The sequence below is a fragment of the Petaurus breviceps genome, unplaced genomic scaffold (assembly GCF_028583685.1).
Source record: "Petaurus breviceps papuanus isolate PSGF00001 unplaced genomic scaffold, PetGlider_PUasm1.0 90535, whole genome shotgun sequence".
Taxonomy (NCBI): Eukaryota; Metazoa; Chordata; class Mammalia; order Diprotodontia; family Petauridae; genus Petaurus; species Petaurus breviceps.
Window position 1 is genome coordinate 3,156,669 of NW_027187270.1, and position 9,702 is coordinate 3,166,370.

The window sequence follows — 9,702 nt, forward strand, 5'->3', positions numbered from 1 at the left end:
TCTTGGGGTGGGGAGGCTAGGCGGCACGGTGAATACAGCACTGGCCCTGGAGTCAGGAGGACCTGAGTTCAAATCTGGCCTTAACACTTAACACAAAAACCAGCCATGTGATCTTGGGCAAGTCACTTAACCCCAACTGTCCTGCTTTCCCCCTCCAAAAAGAAAGAAAAAAAAGAAGCATCTTGATGAGGGTGAAAGAGGAGAATGTAAAAGCTAGCTTGAAGCTTAACATCAAAAAAACTAAGATCTTGGCAACTGATCCCATCATTTCCTGACAAATAGAGGGAGAAGAAATGGAAGCAGTGTCAGATTTTATATTCTCAGGCTCAATGATCACTGCAGATGGCAATTGCAGCCATGAAATTAAAAGATGCTTGCTCCTTGGAAAGAAAACTATAGCTGCACAGCACTAAAAAGCAGAGACATTATCTTGCCTACAAAGGTCATACAGTCAAAGCTATAGTTTTTCCCATAGCAATGTATGGCTGTGAGAGCTGGAATATAAGGAAAGTTGAGGGCCACAGAATTGATGCCTTCGAATTGTGGTGCTGGAAAAGACTTTTGAGAATCCCTTGGACAGCAAGTAGAACAAATCGGTCAATATTTAAAGAAATTAATTCTGGGGTGGCTAGGTGGCACAGTGAATAGAGCACTGGCCCTGAAGTCAGGAGGACCTGAGTTCAAATCCGGCCTCAGACACTTAACACTTACTAGTTGTGTGACCTTGGGCAAGTCATTTAACCACAACTGTCCTGCCAAAAAGAAAAAACATTTAATTCAGGCTATTCACTAGAAAATCAAATACTGAAGCTGAAGCTTAAATACTTTGGCCACATAAAGAAGAGACTCACTAGAAAAGACCCTGATATTGGGCAAGACTGAAAGTAAAGGGAAAAGGGGACAGCTGAGGATGAGAAGAATAGATAGTTGGGGCAGCTAGGTGGCGCAGCGAATAGAGCACCAGCTCTGGAGTCAGGAGGACCTGAGTTCAAATCTGCCCTCAGACACTTGACACAAGTTACTAGCCGTGTGACTTTGGGCAAGTCACTTTAACCCCAACTGCCCTCCAAAAAGCAAAAATTTTAAAAATTAAAAAAAAAAAAGAATAGATAGTATCATGGAAACAATGAACATGAACTTGGATAGACTTCAAGAGATAGTAGAAGACAGAAGTGCCTGGTATGCTATGGTCCATGGGGTCACAAAGAATTGGACACACAACTGAGCAACTGAACAACAACTGGAATGTATTTATCTTTTTCATTTTTGATACTAGAGATCTGGGTTTCTTCTCTCTTTTTAAAATCAAATTAACTAATAGTTTATCTATTTTAATGAGCTTTTTCCCATAAAACCAACTCCTAGTGTTATTTATTAATTCAATGGTTTTCTTACATTCAATTTTACTAATCTCACCTTTAATTTTCAGGATTTCCAATGTGGTGTTTAATTAGGGATTTTTAATTCATTCTTTTTCTAGTTTTCTAAATTGTATTTCAATTCATTGGTCTGTTCTTTCACTATTTTATTGATGTAAGCATTTAGAGATATAAATTTCCTCCTGATTACTGGTTTTACTGCATCCCAGAAGTTTTGGTATGTTGTCTCATTATTATCATTCTAGGCTATGCAAGTTTTAAAGAAATAGGCTACTTAGGGCCTATGAATATGCCTAGTTATTGGAATAATTTAACAAAAGTTAAGGATTGGTGGGAGAGGCTCCCAACTGGATGTTTCTCATGATGTTCATTAAGAGTTGGTCCTATGTTGATATCATTTTAACAAGAGAATGTTTCAGAATGCTATTGGAGACTTCCAAGTTCAAGGGTTAATAAAGAATTTGTGTTTTAGGAGTAGCTAGGTGGCACAGTGAATAGAGCACCAGCCCTGGAGTCAGAAGGACCTAGTTCAAATCCGGCCTCAGACAATTAACACAAAAACTAGCCGTGTGAGCTTGGGCAAGTCACTTAACCCCAATTGCCCTCCAAAAAGAAAAAAAAAATTTAAAAAAAGAATTTGTGTTTTAAAAAAGGGCAATGCAAATGCATTTTCATCTGTGCTTCACTTCCTAATGTTCAGATCACTCAGTCAAGTACTGCATCCTCACTCACCTAGTGAAAAGGTGCCCTAGGGGCAGCTAGGTGGTGCAGGGAGTAGAGCAGCAGTGAGTTGAGCACTAGCCCTGACCTGGGTTCGGAGTCAGCCTCAGACACTTGACACAAAAATAAACTAGCCGTGTGACCTTGGGCAAGTCACTTACCCCAATTGCTCTACCCTCCCACCTCCAAAAAGCAAAAAAAAAAAAATGTGCCCTAACTGCTGATAAATAACTAAGAGGAAATAAAAAGATGGCAATGTTAAACTGATAAGGGGCTCAGAGGGACCCAGTAGCAGCTACTCCCCCATTTCAGTTGCTTCCACATCATCCTAAAGTTGGTGTTCAGACCACATGGTGCTAAGCAATGTCACTGGCAGCCATGACTCTCAGCTAGGTACATAGTATGTGAGAGGAAATGACCATGCCTAGGTAGGGGTCCCATGTAACTAGAAGAGAACAGGGGAGACGTGTAAGGGTTTCCTTACCTTTTGGCCAGGATACCATAAAAGAAGAGATGCCAAAGGAAAGAAGAACAATACAGGGCTGGGTTCACAAAGATGTGTATAGGTGATGAATAGTTAAGTCAATGAAGGGTGAACTAGGAGGTGGACTTCTCTGCTGCTCCTGAAGCCACTATTTCCAGGAAACCTACCAAGAAATTAACATGCATAATAGTTAACTATTTTTAAATATAAAAAGATTTATTTTCGGACATTTATGAGTTTAAATGTTGGCTTTTTAAACCTATCAGTTTAAATATATTGTATTTCTGTCCCCAACACTTAGCTTCTTCATTCACTCAGGACTAGGGAGCTGATAATATTTAGATATGGTCTAATCAGTGCAGAGTATAGCAGGACTCTACTCATTCTTCTCTGCCTGTTTTAGGAATGACATTGATATGCAGGATATCATACAGAAAAGCAGAAAAGGCTGATTAGGATCGGTGAAGGGACTTCACAAGAGAACTGGCTGAAGGAACTAGGGATATTTAACCTGAAGAAGAAAAACTGGAGGGGGGGGGAGAGGGTACAATAGTCAACAAGAAAAAATGCTGCATAAATGTTAGCTATCACTCTTATGGTCACCTTTACCTTTGGGGGGGAGGGCAATTGGGGTTAAGTGACTTGCCCAAGGTCACACAGCTAGGTTTTTTTTTTTTTTTGGTTGTTGTTAAGTGTCTGAGGCTGAATTTGAACTCAGGTCCTCCTGACTCCAGGGCCTGTGCTCTATTCATTGAGCCACCTCGCTGCCCCTTATGGTCACTTTTAAATGCCTGCAGGGCTCAGGAGGCAGAAGATGGATATCTGTTCTGCCTGGCCCCAGAGGGCAGAAGAAGAATAGAAAAGTTAGGGAGAGGTAGATTTATTAAGGATATAGCACAAAACTTTCCTTTCTTTTAAATAATATTAAACCACTAAAAGTGTAATGAAATCAGGAATAGCAGAGTTCAAACTCCACCTCTGACCCTAACTAGTTGGGTGATCCTAAGCAAGTCATTTAACTTTTCCATGCTTGAGGCAAGTTACTAAGATTTATTTCAGTCACAGGCAGGAAAGCTGATGTAATAATAATAATGATAATAATGGGGGGGGGGGCGGCTAGGTGGCCCAGCAAATAGAGCACCGGCCCTGGAGTCAGAATAATATTCAATAACAACAACCACAATAGTATTTCTACAGCACTTCAAGGTTTGCAAAGCCCTTTACAATGATTATCCCATTTGATCCTTAGAGCAGCCCTGAGAGGTAGATGCTCATATTGTATTCCCATTTTACAGATTAGAAAACTGAGGCAGACAGCAATTAAGTCACACAGCTAGACATTGTCTGATGTTGTATTTGACCTTAAGCCTTCCTGACTCCAGGTCCAGAGTCCTACCCACTCCCCCACCTAGTGGCCTACTACTATTACTACCACTTCTAAAAAATAAGGTTGTAGGTCCCATAATCATTCTTTTAGACTGTTTTGTTTTTTTGGGGGGAGAGTTAGTTTTGCATTTGTGGGGGCTTATGTGCTATCAAAATATGATGTTAAATTAAATTAAATTAAAAATACAGACTTTATCCATTTCATTCTTTCCTGTTTTCTTCCTAGATAAACCTCTTTTTTGGATCATGACTTAGGGAAAACAGGAGTAAACTCAGGTTCAACCCTTGCTTTGCCATTCTGTGACATCAGGCATCTGTCTCCTCATCTGTCCACTGAGAAGGTTGAACTCAATTATATTTAATTGAGCCTTCCAGGCTTTGGGAAGTACATGATTAGCTCAGGGTAGAACTCAGGAGCTGAATATATAGAATATATAGATTGCGGACTCATTTGCATTGTGAAGAAGTTTTAAGCATAAGGGGATGAAATCACCAAGGACAGTTTAGAATTTAGAAGAAAAAAAGAGCTAAGGATATAGCCTCAGGGACACTCACACCTGGAGGGTAAAATAAGATGAAACAGCAAAGAGGACTTTGTGTGAGAAGCAACAGATAAGTAGAAATAGGAACAGTGGTAAGAAATCCAATTCAACAAGCACTGTTCTGGGCTCTGGGGCTAGATGTAAGGATAAGAGCAAAAACAAAATACCACCATTTGCCCTAAAGTTGCTTACATACTTTTAGAGGGTACAACATATACACAGAGAAATAAAAAGATCATTTTAGGAAGAATACTAACAACTAATTATAGAAGGTGGTTCTGGAATGGCTCCCAATAGGAGGTGGTAGATTAATTTCCTAATGCTGCCCTTCTAACTAAGGCCCTGAAGAAGGCTAAAGATTCTAAGAGGCAGAGGCCAGGAGGGAGACCATCCAAGTAGGCCAGCTGAGTATGACCATCCAATTAGGCCAAGAAAGTATGTAAAGGAAAGTAATGGGAATTAGGTCTGGAAAAGTAAGGATGGAGCCAGACAGTGAAGGGCTTTAAGTATCAAGCTGAGGAATTTGCAAGAAGCAGTGTGGTATAGTGGTTCAAAGCCAGACTCTGATACTTATTACCTCTGGGACCTTAGGCAAATCATTTAAATTCTCAGGGCCTCAGTTCCTCACCCATAAGCTAAAAAAAGTTAAATTAGATAACTTCAAATGTTGCCTTCAGCTTTAAACCTATGATCCTAAAGGTAACTACTGAAAATCCTTGGATATAGTAACATAATCAGAAGTGTGCTTTAGGAAGATGATTTTGACAGCTCTTAGAAGCACAGATTAGAAAGGATAATTGCAGAGAAGCCCAAGTGAGAAGTGATAATATGGGGGGTTCTTTTGGTCTTTTTTTCTTTTTTTAAGCAATCTGGGTTAAGTAACTTGCTCAAGGTTACATGGCCAGTTATTTCTGGGTGTGGTGCTACCGTAAGTATCTGAGCCCGGATTTGATCCCCAGATCATCCCGGATTTGATCCAGGTCATCCCGACACTGGAGCCAGTGCTCTTACTTGCTGAGCCACCTGGCCGCCCCTAAGCAATTGGGGTTAAGTAACTTGCTCAAGGTTACATGGCCAGGTGTTTCTGGGTGGGTGCTAAGTGTCCGAGCCTGGATTCAATCCCCAGGTCATCCTGACACTGGAGCTGGTGCTCTTACTCACTGTGCTACCTGGCCACCCCTTGGTCTTTTTTTTTTTGAGGGGGAAAACAGGGCAATTGGGGTTAAGTGACTTGCTCAAGGTCACACAGCTAGCAAGTGTATCAAGTGTCTGAGGTCAAATTTGAACTCAGGTCCTCCTGACTCCAGAGCTAGTGCTCTACTCACTATACTAGCTAGCTGCCCTGAGAGGTGATAATATGAAGGTCTGATGTGGGTTATTGGCTATGTTAGTAGAGAGGAAGAAATACCAGTCATGGAAGTAGCATAGACTTGAAAAGTCAGTGTAGGCGGAAGATGAAGGAGAGGGAAGAGATGAGGATGACACTGAAGTTCCGAACCCTGGGTTACTAAAAGGATGGTGATATTCTCAAAAGAAATAGGTAAGTTTGGAGTAAGGCCAGATTTTAGGGGAAAGATAAATAAGGGATGTTTTAGATATAGTTTGAGAAGCCCAAATGTCATCTAATTTAGTGGTTACCTTTGCATGCCAGAGGTTTTCGGATTTCTTTCAAGTGTTGAAAATGGCTCAGTCTGAGCACAGCACAGTGGACCTGAGTACAAATGCCCAGTAACCATAGAATGTTTAGGAGCCTCAGTTTTCTCATCTGTAAAATAAGCAGACTGGATTATCACTAAATGGTACTTAACTCGTTTTCTTTCCAGCAACTGACAGTGGCATGCTAGCTAGAGAGAGCTGCCTTAGGACCAAGGAGACCCACCTCTGCCACATGCTGGCTGTGCTTATGTTGAGTAAGGCCTAAACTCTCCTCTAAGCTGCAGAGTCCAGGAGCTCCCTAGACCAATGAAATCCAAGTACATTCCCCACGCTCACCGGCCTGGGCAATCACAGTCCATCACTATAAATCAGCAAGATAAAAACTAGAAGTAGAAAGACAAATAAGAAAAACAGAAGAGGAAAGGCCAGGGAATGTGGCTATTATTGAAAGGTGATTTTGGAGAGAAGAGTTCTAGTCTTATCACAATGGGTTGCAATGATTGCAAAAAAGCTAAATAAGTTGCAGTATGTGAATGTAATGCAATGTCTTGCTATAAGATAGGACAGATATGATGAACAAAGAGAAGCATGGGAAAATGTGTACAGAGAAGCAATGTGAAGTAAGTAAAATCAGAAAAATAGTATCCATACAACGAAACAAAAAGAACAATGAGGAAATGATCAAAACTATACTAATAAAGTCTCGCCCTACAAGAGACAGGAGAAAGCACACCTCTCCTTCACAGAGGGGTAGTGAGGTGGCTGTGAATACGGGACACACTGTGTATTATGTTACTTTTTTGATATGTTGGTTAGTTCTGCTAGATTTCCCCCCCACACTTTTTTATTGGTTGTTTTAAGAGACGGCTCTCTGGAAGAATGCGGAGGGGCGAAGTGAAAACTGTTGGTAATGTAAAAACAAAAACAAAAAAAGCAATACAAATTTATTTTTTTAAATAAAGCACAAAAAGTCACAATGGGTGGAGAAGTGAGTGGCTGATAAGGGAATAAAGGCAAGGACCATATTCTAAAAGTTTGGCAGTGAAGAGAAGGAGACATCGATTGCGTCCTTCCCCAATCCCCTCTTCTCTCTACCCCTCCCAGCCTTGGTGAAAAGCGATCTGATTTCAGGGGCGCCGATGCTAAATCCAGGAGCCAGCCTTGTGTCTGCCTCGGTGCGGAGACGAACCCAACAATGCTGAGTGGCCAGAGAAGTTCTATGGGGGCTGGGGACACTGAGGCGGAATGGTCAGCAACGACTGGGCAGATCAGAAAGAATGGCCCCGAAAGGACGCGAGGACGGGCAGGGGGAGGCCGGGGAAGGCTGGTGCCGTCTCCTCACGAGCGCTACTCAACTAACACCCAACTCACCCAAAACCATAGACCACGGCGACAACTGCAAGTACGGACCGGAAGTACTGGGCGGAAGCCCAGCCGCAAAGCCCCGCCCACGACCTGCCTGACGCACTTCCGGGTTAGCTCTAGGCTAGCTCGGAGGTCTCTGCATGTTGCAGTTCCACTCTCCAAGGACTGTGGGAAAGAGTTTGGGGCGCGAGAAAGGAGGAGAGGGGAAGGAGGCTGGGAGGAGGGGAGGAAGAGAGGTCTTTATGTTCTCTTTATGTAGTTGTTTGAAGCGGGGAATGTGAGAATTATATCCTCAGCTCTTAGTACGGCGCCTTGCACGTGGCAGGGGCGTAATAAATGCTCAATGAGGGCGGCTAGGTGGCGCAGTAAATAGAGCACCTGTGTGATTTCTGGCCCAGTCATTTCCCTTTTCTGAAACTCGGTTTCCTCATTTGTACAATGAAGGGATTGGGCTATAGATGACCCCAAAGGTTCCTTTAGATCTCACATCCTCTTCTTCTGTTCTTGCAGATATGCGTCTTCCTCTGTCAGTCCCACTAACCAGAGATTTGGAACCCTGCCCAGTGTGGATCACATCTGACCACAGGGGATGTTAGCCTAAAGCTTTCGGGATTCTGTATATTCACTTGATCAGCAAAATGAACAGTAACAAAAAGAAGGGATTCCCTGAAAAGCCCTGTACCCCCAAACTATGAGGACAGTGGTTTTTGCCTGTGAACGAAATCTTAAATTCATGTTAGTGTAGTGAGGGGAGAGTAATACACACACACACACACACACACACACACACATATATACATATACATACAGACTCCAGAGAGAGAACTGATAAATTCTGAGTGCAGATTGAAGCATACTTTTTTCACTTTCTTTACGTTTCCTGATTTTTTTTTTTTTGCAACATGGCTAACAAGTAAATGTTTTGCGTGACTTCACATGTATAACTGATGTCATATTGCTTGCCTTCTCAATGTTGGTTTAGGGGTGAAAGCAAGGGAAAGAATTCAGACCTCAAAAATATTTTAAATGAATGTTAAAAATAAAGGAAAAAAAGAAAAAATAAATCAGTGACCCCATGAGACAGTACAAAATATTAGAACAAATGCGATAGAGTGAAAAATAGAAAAAAAATATAAGATGTGATATAAAAAACAACCAAACTAGAAAACAAGTCAAGAAGAAATAATTTTAGAATCATTGGTGAGTGGGACAAGTGCAAATATTCTCATAAAGGAGACAGTCACCAAACTTGAGTTAGGCATTGGTCTTCATAGGCCTAAATTTTATTTTTCTATAATGTGTCTGCCAGGTGCCTATCTTTGATAAACAACAAAAGCATTAAGTAATCTATAAATTGCTTGCTTTTTGCAACAAATAACATATCTGCCAGGTGTTTCTATAAATTGTCTGCTTTTTGGTAAACAAGAAAAAGTAATATGTAATCTGTGATAAGATTACTTCTGATAAATAATTTTGTATTGAGTAAAAGGATTGTAAGGACACACCTTCCCACAAGTGGGAACAAAGGTCCGGTTACTGGGGAGGAGATCTGAGGGTTTTTGGGTGGTCCTAGAATTGTTTGTACAAGGGTATATAATTGCTACATGGAAAAAGAATAATTGTAACCGATGAAACTTTTCTCAGTATGAAAATAGTTGAAGGGAATAGAAATATATATATATGTCTATATATGAAGGTATATAATTGCTTGCTTGATTTTGTACATTGCCTCCCTACACTGGTATATGTTTTGGGTAGGTAACACCCAACTCTCGAGAGACTTGTTTAGGAATAAATAGCTTCTGTTTCTACCTGGAGAAAAGTCTGAGTTTTATTTGGTTAAGGGTCTTTGGGGTCTTTATCCCACACAATGGTAATTAAACTTAGAAAGAAAACAAATAACTGGAGAAAAAAAAAACTTTGAAACAAGTTTCTCTGTATAAAGGCCTCATTTCCAAAATATATAAGGAACTGATTTGAATTTATAAGACTTAGAGACATTTACTGTATAGATAAATGGTCAGAGGATATGAATAGACAGTTTTGAAAGGAGGATACCTAATCTATCAATAACCATATTAAAAATGGTCTAAATAATTAACAATTAAAGAAATGCAAATTTATTTTGGGCTTCCACATGATAGCCATCCAGCTGGCAAAAGTGACAAAA

General features: G+C 40.8%; 1 protein-coding gene across 23 annotated transcripts in view; it reads right to left on the minus strand.

The window, feature by feature from the left end:
• The window catches only part of LOC138142122 (tigger transposable element-derived protein 1-like), a 70,841-nt gene extending 63,218 nt beyond the window's left edge, over positions 1-7,623 (minus strand). For 22 of the 23 annotated variants that reach the window (XR_011163366.1, XR_011163365.1, XR_011163369.1 and 19 more), the window contains exons 1-3: positions 7,539-7,623; positions 6,150-6,276; positions 2,584-2,746 (exon numbers count right to left, since the gene is read on the minus strand). The gene's annotated coding sequence lies outside the window, so the exon portion shown is untranslated. The remainder of the gene's footprint in view (positions 1-2,583; positions 2,747-6,149; positions 6,277-7,538) is intronic. The other variant, XM_069063072.1, reaches the window with a different exon arrangement.
• Positions 7,624-9,702: the final 2,079 nt, after the last annotated feature.